This window comes from Sitophilus oryzae, unplaced genomic scaffold, assembly GCF_002938485.1.
Source record: "Sitophilus oryzae breed Bouriz unplaced genomic scaffold, Soryzae_2.0 scaffold_815_pilon_pilon, whole genome shotgun sequence".
Classification (NCBI taxonomy): Eukaryota; Metazoa; Arthropoda; class Insecta; order Coleoptera; family Curculionidae; genus Sitophilus; species Sitophilus oryzae.
The window spans coordinates 4,618,267-4,636,421 of NW_022147434.1; the positions used below are offsets into that span (position 1 = coordinate 4,618,267).

The window sequence follows — 18,155 nt, forward strand, 5'->3', positions numbered from 1 at the left end:
TTTTTTATAATTATTTTGCTAATTGTCCTTTTTTAAAGTTGATTTTTAGTCATTTTTTTAATGCTTGTTTTAACTTATGCTGAAACAGCAACAAAAACATGAGCAGTGTAGATACAACCGGACGTTTAATTATTTTTATTGTTAAAAGATTAAACGTCTCGAGATGTATGGATAACCTTCAAAGTCGTAAATATATTGTAGAATGATGTACACCCAACCCCTTTCAAAATCCGACTGATTTGTCAAAGAGAAATGTCTAGCCCTAGCCGTCAACTTTTAAGCTTGACCAATCAGGTTGGTTAGCCTGGTTATTTGAAGGGTGTTAATTCATTTGTGTTTGTCAAAAACTCTAACGTGATTGGTAGGGCTTAATAGTTGCCTGCTAGGGCTAGACACAAGTGTGTCAAAGTATGTCTACCGTTCTACGACTTCGATAATCAGTGTTGCCAGATGAAGTTTTGAAAATTTCCTGAAGCCTGGTTGGCACGGTCAATCTACCAACAAAAAATATTCTTTTAAAATATTTATCTGATGATACTTTTAGAAATGCCAAGTTTGAGAAAACAAATTAAATACACACACTAAATTGTGTCCAAAAATATGCTTTCTAAAAATGTATTTCCTGGATAGAAACCTTAATGTTAGGCATCTACGGTCATATTCTTTCCCACCACTTGATTTGTCTTAGCTGATTGGTCTCACCCCGCCTCTCGAAATGTGGAAGCCATGCATATCTCTTCGCACGTGTCGCCACCAAACCAAACCAAACTCTTGAGTCATAGGCGTACTAATATTTTATTTTCATTTAGATTTAGTATTACAGCCAATTTTAGTTTAAAAGTTTTGCTTATGAATTCTCTAAAATTTAATTTATTAGAATTTTAATAATAATCTTTTTATGACAGCTGACAATGTTTAAGATGCGAACAGTGGAACAACGCCTTCACCACGCTGCTTCTTAAGCCCCATGCACTCAATATAAAAAAAAAACTCATCGACATGATCAAAAAGTTTTATGATCAAGCGGGTTTTGTATCATAAATAAAAACAGATAAACAATTTTTATGTAAAACGACCTTTAAAATTAACATTATAAACATTATATAACTGCTAAGTGGCATCGTATTTATGATTCTAATTGTGCAACACTTTAAGGGGTGTGAAATAAATTACTTATTTATAATAATACTGAATTTATGCGGGGTGGTATAACTAGTGTTATAACGGTTGTAGCTATAGTATTACGGGCAACCAACGGTCCAGCCACGTCGAAACACCGGTTCCCATTAGAACACCGAAGTTAAGCGACGTAAGGCGATACTAGTGGATAGACGGGTGACCAGTTCGAAACTCTGTATCGTGCTGTTGTCCAATAAAGGCAAAAGTTTAAAATATATTGACACACACTGCTCATTCACGCCAGTTCGAGGCCGGATGATTCTTCGGTCATTGACCGAGGACCGCTGTTCGGATTCCGCGTAAACAAAGTAGGCCCCGTCCAGATTAGCCCTGGCAGCAAAAAGGGGACGTTAACTTCAAATCTTTTACTTTACTTTAGTATTACATTATAACATTATCATGTCATAATATTATGAAATAATATTTCCTACTACCAATTTTTTTAATATTGGTACAGCAAACTTATCAGTATAAAGTTTTACTTATCTTTATCCTTTTTATTGCTATTTATAATTCTGAATACGAGGATAAGAAATTTTAGTTTTCAGTACGCCTATGACCGAAAGCGAACGTCTACCTCCCGCTTCATCAGCGGCCATAATTGGATGGAATCAGGGATGAGTAAATATAAAGGACCCTAAAATTAATAAATTTTGCTCGTCTGCTCTGTTCAAACGCGTAAGAAATATTTATTGATGGATCAGTATGACAGAGAAGTAATAAAAAGGCCGTTTTTATGAATAACAAAATAGTATTTGAACATCATATTATAATCATATTGAATTGACAATAGATTAATTTATCAGCTATCCGCAGAAAATTGACAATAATAATGACACATGGCAATTAATATAATTCCAAATTAAAAATCGATAAGAGTTCTCATTCATAATAATAATATAGATATATTTCAAAGAACTTTACTTAAAATTGACTTTTTTAATTTTGTACTAGTTTATAGCACTTGGTGGTATAACTTAACAAAATAATATCATCATTAAATAAAGCATAAACGAACCAATAAATAAACAAAAAGGTTAATTTATTTAATAAAACGTACAACGTACGGCTTTGTATGCCGATTGTCGTGTGTATGAAGAATAAAGTCAACGTGTGTTCAGTACAATACGATATACTGAAAAAAAAACTATAAAATTCGGGAGAAAAATGAGAAGTTTATTACCTATCCAATTAATCCGGATCGGTAGACAATAGAATTTGTGATATTTACAACATTATGTAATTAATTGATTATCGGTCCTATTATGTAACTGAGGATGTACGTAACTACGTAATAGAGCATATTTTTTGGTTAGTTTATTTAATGAAGCGTACACACGGCTTTGGTTGCTGATTCTCGTGTGTCAACGTGTTCAGTACAATACGATATATTGAGAGAGATGCTGATGCTCTATTACGTAGACACGTACATCCCTAGTTGCATAATAAGACAGATAATCTATTAATTACAAAACGTACTAAAAGCGCAAATTCTGTTGTCGAACGCTATAATCAGTATGATTACAGATTAAATAATTATGGAGGTGCATATGAAACATTAAACGACTCATCATTGTGTTAAGTTATACCACGTAATTTAACAAAAAGATCAATCATTTAATGTCTCACTTCACACTGGCTCACTCCATTATTATTTAATACTGATTAGAATGGTCGACAATAGAATTTGCACTATTTACTACGTAATACAGCATATATTTTTGGTTAGTTTATTTAATGATATAACCGATAATGTACACACGGCTTTGGGTGCCGATTGTCGTGCACAGAGTCTATAGACTCTGTGATTGTATAAATGAACAAAGAGAAAAGAGCAAGAATTTTCCCAAGCGTATGAAGTTGAGTTCCGGATTAAGTGGATAGGTAATAATTTTCTCTCCCCGACTTACAAGATTGCCATAGCGATTCACTTCTAGACATGTAGGTAAATGGTGACTAAAATAAACGACCCAAGATTTTCTCTTGCCAACCAGTATATTATCGTAGTCTTAAAGAAATTAGAATAAAATAAACTATGTTAAAAATCTTCATGTATACTACTGAAATGAAGATAATATATCTAAGCTAAATGTAATCTATTACAGTTGTAGTAAAATGAGTAACTAATTGTCGAAAATCCAGAACCAACCCTAGATGCGACATTTTTTTGAAACTACTTCTTATGCGGTTTGAAATTTTGATGCAAAATCTGGCAATACCGCTCAGAAGAAATGTACCCACCCATACCCACCCAACTGTTTTCTCTTTTTAATACATTTGATTTGCCATTAAGCTGCCTACATCACTGTCTTACACGTTAAAATCCTATACACAGAGTTGACCTGTCCCGATGTGTATATAGGATATCACAACCTATTTCCTGACTAGATAGAGCAAAACCGACATAGATGTCATGGGCTCGATTTCTGAGACACGTTTAGTGGCGTAAACCGCCTGTTGATATTTTCACTGCCAACTCAGATACGGGGTCTTTTTGATTTTTTTACCATTTGAAAAATTGACTATAACTTTTTTATTTCGTGGAATAATCAAATTCTGTAAAAACGTTCTTATGGCACTTTTTTAAGCACAATCCAGTGGCGTAGTCAGTTTTTCTATGCTTCCTCTTTTTATCAGAAATAATAAAAAATATAATTTTATAAATGGAAATCATAGTTGGCTATGAACTTAAAAAAATGCTGGCATTTAACCCTTTCCAACGATGTAAAGTTATGGGTATCTATTTCTAAGAATGAGAGAAATATTAATTTTTTTTATCTTTATATCGAAGCGGGCCTTGATTTTGTGTTGGCCTATTTACCTAATTATTTTTTATCACAATTTAATATTCTATATTATTATTTATCTGCATAATTAAAGACTTATTAACATTCTATATTAGTATTAGTAACTGCAATTGAAATCTATATGATAAACAAAGAACAAAACTAAAAAGTATTTTTTGAGTGACGAATATAGTTTTCTAAAAAAATTTATTGAAATCGTCAAGAGTTACAACGAATTATTAGGCGAACTGGTGTAATAAGTCCAAAAGCTTGCCTAGTAGCCTTCTGTAATTCTTCTCTCGTGCCAATGGTTCTTCCCTTATATAAGGTCTTTTAATTTTCCCCATAAAAAAGTCGAAAAGAGTTAAATTACAGGATCTAGCAGACCAAGATATGGGCTCCTTGTTCCAATCCAATTCTCTCTAAATTCTACATTTAATAGTACCAGTTGTAACCCTGGCGTTTTAATTGTAATTGGTAATACTAATACAGATTGTTGATTTACCGTCTCAAAAATCTTTAGTTATGCAGATAAATGATATGGATTATCAAATTGTGATAAAAAATAATTAGGCAACTCGGCCAACATAAAATCAAGGCCCGCTTCGATAAAATATAAAAAACCTAATATTTCTCTCATTCTTAGAAATAAATACACATAACATTATATCGTTGGAAAGGGTTAAACGCCAGCATTTTTTTAAGTTCATAGCCAACTATGATTTCTATTTAAAAAATTATATTTTTTATTATTTCTGACAAAAAGAACAAGTATAGAAAAAACTGACTACGCCACTGGATTGTGCATAAAAAAGTGCCTTAAGAACGTTTTTACAGAATTTTATTATTCCGCGAAATACAAAAGTTATAGGCAATTTTCCTATATATATGATATCCTATAATAGGTAAAAAATTCAAAGACTCGGTATCTCAGTTGGCAGTGAAAATATCAACAGGCGGTTTACGCCATTAAATAAAAATAAATAAAAAATAATTACGCCGGCGCCGTGTCTCAGAAATCGAGCCCATGACATCTATGTCGGTTTTGCTCTAACTAGTCAGGAAATAGGTTTTCTCTGTTAAAACAGAGCAATTTCGACCACCCTGTACAATGAGGGGGAAGGGGGTTAATCACTGCAATCTACAGATCTATTTTATCCCCCTTTCTTGAATTATAACTCATCATACAGTCCCAGGGCTTTGACAAATGCCAGTATCTGGGACGGCTTTATAGAGGGTAATTCACCATCTCCTGTTAAACCCAGTGACAATCCGAAGATTGTTTTTACTTAAATCAAGGTAAGTTTTTGATTTTTCTTGGTCGTAAGTCTCAGACCGTTGCAGGATTCCCATTCCAGCTTACGGATGGAGTCTTCCAAGTTCTTGAGTTCCGCTTTCAATTGGTCTGCGCAGAACGGTTCTGATCCAGTTAGTGGAGTGTTCGCTCCTTTTCTAGCTAGATCATTTACTTTCTCATTACCTTCTATTCCTTGGTGAGCTGGCACCAAGGGATAGAAGGACCTGGACTTTGGTTTTATTTTGTTTAGCTTCTCTATGCATTCTTTGACCATCTTCGAATTGATTGATACTGAGTTGATCGCTTTAAACGCTGCTTGACTATCAGATAAGATGGCTATTTCTTGTTTCCGATAGTTCATGTTTAAGGTAAATTGTACGCATCTTTCGATAGCGTAGAATGCCCAATGTAGGTGCCCATTGGTTCGGAGTATTTAGTTCTCGGCCCAAATACTTCGATCCCTATCCCTGCATTGGTTTTGGAAGCATCAGTATACTAAGTTAAACAAAACTACACTGATAAAAAAGATAGACTTGAACTAAAGTCGTCATAGTTCTTGAAAAAAAAAATTTAGTGGCAAGAGAATTTATTTTAGCGTAAAAGAAAATATTTTGCCTGAAGAAAAACTCTCTTAACTCAAGAAAACTTGTTCTCTTGATAAATTCGAAAATTTCTCTTGAATCTATTTTCATTCAACCAAGTGTAAAGTTACTTTATTGACAACAACAAAAATTTTAAGACAACAAAAATTTTAAGACAACAACAAAAATACGCTAGGAAGTACTTCATTCAAGAAACATGGCCATTTTTCCAATAGCTAAATACCCTTTTGATGAAAAATAATAACGACAGACAAAGACAATGACGAAGGACGGTATATACAATCAGTCGGTATGGCAGTTCGATCAGTCGTCGCATTTCATAGGTCGCACATCATAGTAGGCACGGGTTTTGTTGCTTGGAATTTTGCATAATTTGCTTTTTAAACGCATATCGTATAACAAATTAGTGATCGTTATTAACATGCATTTGTCATTTTTTTGGACAAATTTTAGGATATATGGATTCTTTAAAGGAGTTTCTGAAAAAATGGAAATTAGAGCAATATTTGAAGGTAAGGAATTTGCAATATTTGAAGGTAAGAGACATTTACCTAATGCACCTGTTAAGATAATGCATGCGTGACTATAGATAGAATACGAATATAGGTATCGATTTTTTTCTGCAAATAATTACAAAAATTTTAGAATTTCAAGTCGTCGTATTAAAAAATTCAAAATGTGACCAAAACTTATAATTTTAATAATTTGTTTGCTTTACTTTGATTAATCGTGATGTAACATTTTTTTGTAATTTGTAGAGTGATGAACCACCCCAAAAAATACCAAGAAGTGAAGAAGCAGAAATAACTAGTATCGAGGAAAATAATATCACTTTACTTACTACAGACCAGGAAAACCTAAATTTATCAGAAAATAATATACCTCGTAATATGCCTGTATATGATGTATAGACTTCTCTTAGATCAAAATAAATAATTTTAGTTGAGTCAATGGTATTCGCTATTGGTTTAAGAAAACTGTCTCTTTAATCAAGAAATGTCCCTTTTCAATCAAGAATTTTTCCATGAATCAAAGAGACTATTGTTCTTGTAGCAAGAACTTCTTTGCATATGCATTTTGGGTTAAGAGTGAAATACTTTGGACAGATAGATTCTTCTATTCTCTAAAGTAATTTTTTAAAGCTTATGAAAAGATAGCTAATGCTTTGGGCAAAGAAACGTCGTTCTTGGCCCTATTGAAAAGCGCCAATCTTTTGCGTCAAAGTCATATTCATTTCGACTGAGAGATCCTTTTTTTCAGTGTATGTATAGTGAAGAGCAAATGCTATAGACAAAGACTCTATTGGTCTTGGTCTTGCAGTCTAATAAATAGTCTTGGTCTTGGCCTTGTTTCAAGACTCTTGCAAATCAGAAAATAGAAAAACTAAATCGTACTTGTGATTTTTATTTTTAAACTTAATGTGAAATCGTTCTATAAATTATTGTGCTAAATTAACATTAAAAAATACAAAGTTACGATATTTTTCATCATATTATCATATACAGAATAGTTATACGACGCATCTTTCTAAAGGCCAAAAAATGAATAAAAACACAGAATGTTATTAGATCTTCTTTACTTTTCAATTTTCCATTCAACAAAATATATAGAAAAAGAACGTGGATCTGACGCACACGTGCCGGTTTCTAGCTTAGACCTGTCTAAAGATGCACACTTATCAATATAATAAAACATATAATGCGTATTGTAAACTTTATTGTACTCTATTCTATAACTTTAGCTTGAAGAATTATAGCCTAATTTTCGTTCTCTAAAAAGTCCAATAAGATAAATTAATGCTATTATATTTTGCTTTCTCCTTAGATATAAATTGATTTAAAAAATGGTATTTCTTGTTATATAAAAAGATGTCGCATTTGGCATTTCGACTTTCTTAACCGAGTTATAGCAATAAAAACTTTTTGGTGCTTCTTACTTTAATAAGAAAACTACAGTTAGGTTTCGAAAATTGGAATGTTTTGGGTTAAGTTTTTTCAGGGGCTCTAGGCCGATCACAAATGATTTTGTTTAACTTCAGTTTCTCTTATTTCTTTACTTTTTGTTTCTAAATTAACAATTTTGATAAAAGCTCAAGTAAATTGGGTTACCTGTACGCTGATGTGTTTACTTAAACTTTTATCAATGGGGAAGCGGATTCCTGCACAGAAAGAAACAATATCTTAGACTGAGTAGGTATAGGTCACACACTTATTTGCTTAAATTTAGAGTGCATATTCTCATTTTAAGCAAAAATTATACAATTAAAAATGTTCGTAAATTTAAACGCATTATTCCATTTTATCAGGAAATATCTTTATTTTAAGTTAACAATTGTAGTTTTAGTAGTATTCTCGACAACGTATTTCAATAGTATTCTCTACTCTAATGGAAAGTACCCTGCCAGGGCTGTTACAGCATTTTACACTATCGCCATTAGCTTGAATTTAGTAATTTCCGGAAACAGGAAGTGACCGAACATAATAATTGAATATTTCATATCCTAACATACCAAATTTTGTTTTATTATCTGAAAAAATAAAAAAAAAAGTTATAGGGATGAGCCACTTTTGAGAAAAACACCTGGTATATTATAAAATTGGATACAATTCAATTCTAAAACTGATTTGATATATACAGGGTGGTCCGAACTGTATTCCGGAAACTTCGGCAGCATATTCTGCAGATAAAAATAAGTAAAAAGGTTCGTATAAATGTATGTCCTAAAATACTTAGTTTCGGAGATACAGGGTGTAGAAGTTTCATTTTTATTTCGATTTTTTCCAAATAATTTCTGAAGTAACGTCAATATTTGGATGAAAATTGGTGGATGGGTGTTTTTTGACATGAGAAATTTGATTTTGATGTCAATATGGCTCCCATTTGTAGGTGGCGCCACTTACATGTGTTTTGACTGTTTTGAAGAGTAATAACTTTTCGTCGGTACCTGTATAAAACTACTGAGTAAAAAAATATACATTTACGACTTTTTTTACATAAAAAAGGTCTCTTGATAAAAATCGCTACGAGTAATGGTTCTCGAGATATTTGGAATCGAAATTATCAATACCTGTCATCATTGACATAAATTAAACATGTTGACTAAATAGTTATTAGACTGAAACCCTAAATTTGAAATCTTTTTGTGTCAAAAGTTCAAAAGAAACTGTTTAATCATCATTTTTTTGCAGAAAAACTTATGATTAATTTAAAAAAATAAAAATTTGTTATTTCAGTCAAATAACTATACTCAACGTGTGCTTATTATTTGTCAATATGACATGTATTGACTATCTCCATTCTAAATATCTTGAGAACGGTTACTCGTAGCGATTTTTACCAAGAGATATTTTTTACATAAAAAGTCATGGAAATGTATATTTTTTTAGTTAGTGGTTTTATACAGGTACGGTCGAAAAGTTATTACTCTTGAAAACAGTTAAAATACATGTAGGTAGCGCCCCCTACAAATAAGAGTAATTTTGACATCAAAATCAAATTTCTCGTGTCACAAAACTCCCAGATACCAATTTTCATTCAAATATTGACGTTACTTCAGAAATTATTTGGAAAAAATCGAAATAAAAATGAAACTTCTACACCCTGTATCTCCGAAACTAAGCATTTTAGGACATACATTTATACAAATTCTTTTACTTATTTTGATCTGTAGAATATGCTGCCGAAGTTTCCGGAATACAATTCGGACCACCCTGTATTTAATACATAGACTTAGAATAAAATATAGACTACACTATTTACATTTAAGCGCGGTCCAATATTAATTTTTGTAAACATGTTTACTCCTGGGTGCAGCTGACCTCGGCCGTCTGAGTCTTTCGCTTCCAGCCTATGTTGTCACGTCTAAAATATTATTAATATTTTTTTTGTTGTTATACACATATATTGAGATATTAAAACTGTATTTTAATAAAGTAGTGTTTAATAGTAGAAAGATGTATTAAATAGTCCCTATACTACTAAATTATAAGTCGGAGACTATTTAAAAATGACAAATTCTTTACAATTTAGCAACACCCATCAATCGCCGGGTCGCCTGTTCATTCTTTATTCTCTCGTAGTAGAGCCATAGTAGAGTAAAGCACGTGTCGTAAAACCTTGTTGTCACAGTTTCTCCATGGCTATTTTATTGTTTTTATTGGATGTTTTGATTTTGTATTTTTTTGGATTCGATTTTCTTAGTGTGTAGTGTCGGTTTAGTGTTTATTTTGATTACTTTTTATTTAAAACTATAAAACATGTTCGTCAGTGCCAAATTTGTAAGAAATTGGACTATTTAAGTCCTGGAACAACATTCCACAGGTAAGTCAAATTTACTATTTTGGCGTCAGTGGCGTTGTAGAAAGGCGCTTATTTAGATAATAATTTAGTAAATTATAAACCCTGGAAAATCTGTATTTTTTATATTTATCATTTACGTAAAGGTTCTTACTAACCTCGTTATTAATATAACGAGTAGATACATTATTAAGTACATAAGAAGTAGACACATTATTTTCTTGGGCATTGGTTAATTTAATGCTTTTTTTTATGAAAAATGTGTTTCTTTTTATTCTAAAACCATCCTTAGAATCTAAAATAACATACAGGAATTCCAGAATGATATTCCATTATGAAACAACAATTTTTAAGGCTTATTATAAACTATAAACAATCGAGAAAGTCGAAAAAATTACAAGCTACCAAACATTTTAAAATACCAAACATTCCTTATTTTTTTTCAAGACTAAAATATTTTACAAACATTACTTTTTCCCTATAGTTTCACATCAGGTATAGAAATAACTACGTTTTTATGATAGGGTCACCATTATGATAACAAAAATGACGAACAATGGTCCAGAAATGTAAACAAGTACATATTTTTTGTAAATATTTTTCTTACCGCTTGCATTTTTGTCCATTATTATTTCACAAATTATACAGGGTTATGTAAACCAGGTAGATATTTCGTTTTTTTTATATTAAACAAAGATAAAATAAATATGCCATTTTAAAATTTATCCAGTACTTACCTAGAGTTTTTTCTTTTTTTTTCTCGACTGTTAATCTATTATTAATTTGTAATACCGTATGATCGAAAAAAACGGCGTCCAGTTGGCTTGGAAAAAACCATCGATACATACTCCATATAATTTTACATATAAAATGACAGCGATCTTCATTTCATAGCCATCGCTGACGCCGTTTTTTTTCGATTATAAGGTATAATTTTCATTTTTTCTTTTATAATGTAATATCACTTAAGTAATATCACATATAATCTGAAGATAGTTTTAGAATTAACCAAAACGTAAATCTTTAATAAAACAATCTGTTATTATTTGCCATATATGTATGTATCCAAGAAAATAATTTACATATTATTATTATATGTTTTACTGTTTTTTATCTTTATTTGAAACTCAGAAATGTTGCATTGGCTTTCTAAAAAAATGAACTTGTAAGTTTTTAAAATGCTTCGTTTCGGAGATACAGGGTGTAGAAGTTTCATTTTTATTTCGATTTTTTTCCAAATAATTTCTGAAGTGACGTCAATATTTGGACGAAAATTGGCGTTTGGGAGTTTTTTGACATGAAAAATTAGATTTAGATGTCAATTTGACTTTTACTAATAGGGGGCGCCACCTACATATTTTTTAAGTTATTTGAAGAGTAATACTTTTTGTCTGTATCTATATAAAACTACTGAGAAAAATTTACATTTCCAACGTTTTTTACTTAATAAGGTCTCTTGTTGACACTCGCCACAAGTATAGTTCTCAAGATATTTGGAAACGAATTAATCAATACATTCTTCATAAATTATTTGGAAAAAAGCGAAATAAAAATGAAATTTCTACACTCTGTATCTCTGAAACGAAGCATTTTAGGACATAAATTTATACTATTTTTTTTACTGATTTTATTTGCAGATTATGCTGCCAAAGTTTCCTGAATACAATTCCGACCACTCTGTATATCAAGATATCCCCCATTACGTACTAGTTTTTCTTAATAATTTTCTATACATTTTCCAACGCCAAGATGTACCAAGCGCATACAAATACATCAAGCTTCAAACAAGCTTGCACGTTGACAGTAATACCTACAGTAATATTGTATTATATTAATGTAATATTTTTGAACCAATGTTCAATATTACTGTAGTAATACTGTTTATACTCATGCCTTTTATATTTGTTTGAATTTGGTGCATATTTCCATTGAATAAAGTATAGTCACCATTACCATTATTATACTTACTCTATAATAAAGACAGTAACGAGTTAAATAAATGTAGTTTTCATTTTATTCACTTCCTAAAAGCTTGCTTTAATGGAACAGATTCCTGTTTTTTCTAATTTACATAATAAGACATCACTTTTACCGGAAAAAAAAATTAAACAATTATAAAGTTTTTTCTCTTTCTGTTCTATTATATCTATAGAATAGATCCTGTTTTGATTAATATTAGAGTTGTAAATGTTTGACTAAAATTAATATTTTATTAAATTAATAATTTATCATCAATTTCAAAAATTAAATAATTTCGATTATTAAAATTTCTTCTATAACACGTACTTTATTATTTTATCGTTTTTATACTCTAAGACGTATTTTTTTCTAAGTCCTAAACTTTGCTTTATATTAAACTATTTTCTTTATCCTAAATCTTAATAATAAAAAAGTTTAAATACGATATATTTTTAATTGAATTATAGCTTCATTAAAATTAAAAAAAATACCCGCCTATGATACGGAGAGTGCAGGTGCACTGAAGAAACAAAAGACAGTGTTGCGTTGGGCGGCAGAGCCGTCAGGAAACGACCGTTACGACGGAGACAGCCTATCTATCGCTCGTATCGCACTCGTTAGAGCCAAAAACAATAACACAACAATAACAAGACGTTGTCTGTCCGCATCTTCCAGCTATTTATGAATGAGATGCTCAGTCTATATTTTATTCTAAGTCTATGATTTAATATATTTAGTTTAGCATATTCCCTCATTAATGTGGTGGAAAAAGATTTTAATAAAACAAATATTTAAATCACCTAAAACGGGGCACATAAAAATGCCGCATGCAATTACTATATTCCTATTGACTGAACCTATCGCCTAAACCAAACCTGTTTTTTAAAAATGTCGTGAAAGTTGCCTGGAATAATATAAATCGACATAAATTTTATGCTCGTAGGTAAAATTATTACCTAAAATATACTGTCTGTTATTGTCTAAATTTCTTCATATAACTGTTGTCTAAAACTTGGTGGTTCGGCGGTATTAAAAAAGCAAGGATTTGCATATCATCAGTCGGATGGCTTATGAGATAAGACATAAAAGATAATAGCTAGATACTTTCACAGTGTTAAACATGATTGACTAATAAAAGAGAAAGATTTCACTGACAGTATTTAAAAATATTATTCCGGCACAGTCATTAAGTTTACTTAGGTAAAATAAATGTTATAGGTATACAAGAAAAATATCAGGAAGAATACCGTAAAATCTATATAAAAAAGGCGTCAAGTTACATGAAAAATATTTAGCAATGGTATTTTATATAACGAACGTCATCGATCGACATATCTATGCTTCGGGTCATATCTATGCTTCGGGTCATATCTATATAGGACATATCTATGCGTATCGGGCTTTTCAGTCACAGAAAAGCTCATGAAAGAAAACGCCTTGCGTGACCATCTCCTGATGCGTGTCAAATACTCGTCAGCGAGTAATGGCGGTATGTATGTATGTATGTATGTATGTATATCTATGGTAACTAGCGGTATATGGTAACTATGGTAAAGATAATCATAACTATAGTATCGTTTCGGGTATCATACAGTAAAAATTAACTAATTAAAAATATCTAATGGGTATGTCAGATCTAAGACCCACACCAAAGTTATATTTTTTCTTATGGAACACCCCGTATTTTATTTCATATTTGGACCCTTGGATAAAAATAAGGCATTTATTGTAAGGGTTAAATATGTTTACAAGCTTTGGTTTTTGAGATATTAAATATGCATGCTATAATAAAAAGGTGACCGGTGGCGTAGAGGTACAGGCTCTCGTCTACCAATCTCAAGGTAGTGGGTTCGAATCCCACACCTGGCAGTTCATCAGCAGACTATTTTTATTAAAATAAAAATAGTTTGGGTACCTAGGTCGACTCAGCCTTAAATGAGTTACTTGGGATTCACAATCCCGAGGCGGGCATTAATAGGTTAATAATAGGCGGTTGAAGCGTAGTGCTAGCCACATTACCTTCCTTGTATACCGAACGGCTCTAGTATGGCAAACTGTACCTTGCTACTGCCAAGGCGTTAAACGCTATATACGAGAGCTATTATTATTATTATATAATAAAAAAATTGTATTCAACACCCTGTACATTGCTTTTCAGAATTATTTTTTGTGTTGACTTTTAAGCCAGAGAAATAAACTTTGCTGAAAATTTTGATTGCTTCGTTTAACACCCTATATTTTTTGAAATAAATCGAAGCAGATTCAAATGCTCTTTCAAACTATATTAGGGTTTCATATAGGTATGTATCTAGCCCAGATTTTGAATAAAGAGCAATTTTTCAATAAAATGGCAACCAAGAGGGCTGGTGTCGACATGGAAAGTTTCCAGTGACAGTTTTAGTAGAGCTATTTTCAAAATAATGATTAGTTTTATTGACTTTATTTAAATCTATAGCAGTTTACTTTTATTTAATTTACCTACAATAGTTTAATAAAAAATATTACTTATTAAAAACGTATTTATTATTCTGTCAAGAAAAACGGAGAAGTAGTTCTTTGATTTATTTTACGATGACTTGTAGATATATGGATTTTCTATAAAATAGCCCATTACGACAAATTCATTTTCTTCACTTCCAATGACAGGTTTCTGCCTAATAAGTTTTTTATAAACTACACTATCAGCTTTGGAATAGGACAAGAAGTTTCTCAAAGAAACGCTTATCAGGAATCTTTAATATTCTATTTGAATATCTTTGAGCATAATCCCCTGAGGGCAAGAAGCAATTTTTTTCACAATATAAAATCACTAGTAACATATCTATTCATTCCGCCAGCAGATACTGCTTTATTTTTGTTGATAAAATAATAAATACTTACATACTTATTAAACTATTGTAGGTAACTTTAAGTAAACTGTTATAAATCTAAATAATATTACGAATTTGGAAGAAATAGAAATAAAAATGGAACTCCTACAACCTGTATCCCCGAAACAATGGTATTCGTATCGTATTTTACGACATAGATTAATACGAACTTTTTTACTTATTTCCATCTGCAGAATATGCCGACGAAGTTTCCCGAATACAATTCGGATCACCATGTATATTATAAAATTGGATACAATAATTCAACTATCAAACCTACTTCATATATACTGGGTGCGTCTCAAAAGCGGCTCACCCCCTATAACTTTTTTATTTTATCATATCAAAAACGAGATTTTGGTATGTTAGTATATGACATAAATTAGAATTGATTGACGTATTCAATTCTTTTTGGTCACCTCCTGTTTCACCGGAAATGACTACAACTTTTGATTTTTAAATGGCACCATCGGTATTTTTTTACTTTATTCGATAGAAAATGAAATTCTGAATAGATTGACATATCATATGTTAATTTTTGACATTTTAGCTTAAAACAAAATTGAATTTTAAATTTCGGATGTATTAAAAACACTATTTTTCAAATTCCTTGGAAAAATAGATTTGATCGTCTAATGTTATTCGCGGCTTGTCCTAGCCGGTTAAAAGATGCCCAAATCGTATTTTTAATCTTATCTCAATTTTTTCAAATGGAACGAGAGTAGCTCATTAGCATATTTGGAAAAAGAATTTTTTTACGAATAATTTGGTACTTAGTATTTCGAGTCAAATTGTCGTTATAAATCACATGTAGCAATTATTTGAAATAAACCATATTCGAAAAAGTGAAAAGTTGACATATGATATTGGTTGTAGTCATTTCCGGTGAAGCAAGAAGTGATAGGATGTGATAAGAAGTGATTGATGTGAAAATCAATCACAAGAAGTGATTGATTTTACCTGTAGTTAATTATTGCGATATAGTGTATAATAACTTTTTAGATTCACGAACTAAAAATAGAGTACATTTTTTACATTTTGCATGAGAAAGTTTGATCATGTTACGTCTAAATATAAAGAATTATTATGTTTACAGTTGAGGGTTGGATCCTTTGGTGTTACACAGCAAAATAAAAACACTAAATCACCACAATACACCAAAACACTTTTACTTTTACACTGGACGCGCGTTTCGCTAACCATGTCAGCAGATGATTATAAACTCAACAGTAGTTTATAATCATCTGCTGATGATGCTAACATGGTTAGCGAAACACGCGTCCAGTGTAAAAGTATAAGTGTTTTGGTGTATTGTGGTGATTTAGTGTTTTTATTTTGCTAGAATTATTATGGTTGAAAATGAATAGTTTAGTAGAATACCACTTTCTTCTATTTGTTCATAAATTGCTAATAACATCTAAGCCAAAGTATTTGAGGGATAAACTCGTTTTTAGGAGTTAACTTCACAATTTGAATGTTAGGCATGTATCAACACTCTCCATCCCTCAGCACAGGACCACTTTATTTCGGCGTAGTTTTTCTTTTAATGCCATCAAGCATTATAATAATATCTCATCAGCTTTTAAAATTCTTTCGGTAGACCTCTTTAAAAAGAAGATTAAGGATATGTCATTAGATACCTAGCCTATAATTTTTATTTATATATATTGTATTTAGATTGTTTTTTTTTGTTTTTTGTATTTTTACTTTGTTGTGTTTTTTTTCTTATTTTGTATTTCTTTAAATTATTGTATTAAGTAGTTTGCACTATTTTATATGTGGCGTATTATGGTTAGGTGTAAGAGTAGCTTAAGCTAAACCTCGACATAATGCTCAAATCACAATAATGTAATAAGTCCAACTTTATTACAAATAAAGACCAGTTTATTTATTTATTTATATAAAACAATTGAATACGTCAATCAATCCTAATTTATGTCATATATTAATATACCAAATCTCGATTTTTTTATCTGAAAAAATAAAAAAGTTATAGGGGTTGAGCCATTTTTGAGAGCGTGAGGTATTTACGGTAAACGGTATTTAATAATTAGTTTACAATATTTCCTCATTAATATCAGAAAAAGCTTTTAACAAAACTAATACTTAATCACATGCCTAGGCAAATAAATGTCACCATTTTTTTTTTCAAAATAATCATAATGTTCAAAAAATAGGATTATTATTTAATCCTATTTTTTTTTCAAATAGACTAATAGACCAAAAATAATGTTAAAACTGATCGCAGGTTTAAACAAATTTTCAAAAATATAATTTTATTAGTAGCAGAATAAGGGGGCGAAAATATTAAATAATGAGTGAATATGATTTTTACATTAAACTAAGATGGTAAAAAAATATAATAATTGTGAATTTTAATGGTAACTTTGTTATCTCTGTTTCACACATACATGCTATCTGGCAGCATTTTTGCCAAACCAATTAAATTACAAAATCGAGCACAATCGGCTACAAAATTTCGATCTAAAAACAGGGTTATCAAATAGCGATTCCCGCATAAGCCGACCAATTGGTTCGTTCGACATTTTTCGATTCCGGCCAGAATTGGGTCACGGATGTGTTTTAAAAGTAGACCAGTCGAAATGTACAAAAAAATAAAGAAATATTTGACTCGCATGGATATAAATATGTATTGTTATAGGTCTTAAGTATTAAATAGTTCACTACCTACTAGTAAAGTAGATTTTACAATGGAGACATCCAACTAACTACAGCCAGAGTCTATTTTATATCAGTAACACAATCTAAATTTCACCCTAAATACTTCCTCTGGAACCTCTGGGCAAAGATAATTCTACTACGCTCTGGGTCACTATATTTAGCTATTTTTTTAGAATGAGTGGGAGGGGGGTTAATCACTGCGACCTTACAGATCTATTGTATCCCCCTTTCTTGAGTTATAACTCATCATACAGTCCCAGGGCTTTAACAAAAGCCAGTATCTAGGACGGCTTTATAGAGGGTAGTTCTCCATCTCCAATATCAGTCGTACCAAAGTTCATGGCACGAATGGTTGTCGTCTCGTCGCACTCAGTGATGAGGTGTACTGGTGTTTCCCCATTTTCCCCACAGAATCTGCATTCGCCGTTTCTTCTTAGTTTCAATCTACTGAGGTGTTCAGAGGAAGATCTTGATTTTTCTTGAT

The 18,155-nt window shown here is 31.2% G+C and overlaps 1 long non-coding RNA gene across 1 annotated transcript; it reads left to right on the forward strand.

Moving 5' to 3' along the window:
* Nucleotides 1-10,122: 10,122 nt before the first annotated feature.
* Nucleotides 10,123-12,156, forward strand: LOC115889477. Its single transcript, XR_004051456.1, has 2 exons — nt 10,123-10,184; nt 11,798-12,156. It is a non-coding gene; the product is annotated as an uncharacterized LOC115889477 (long non-coding RNA).
* Nucleotides 12,157-18,155: the final 5,999 nt, after the last annotated feature.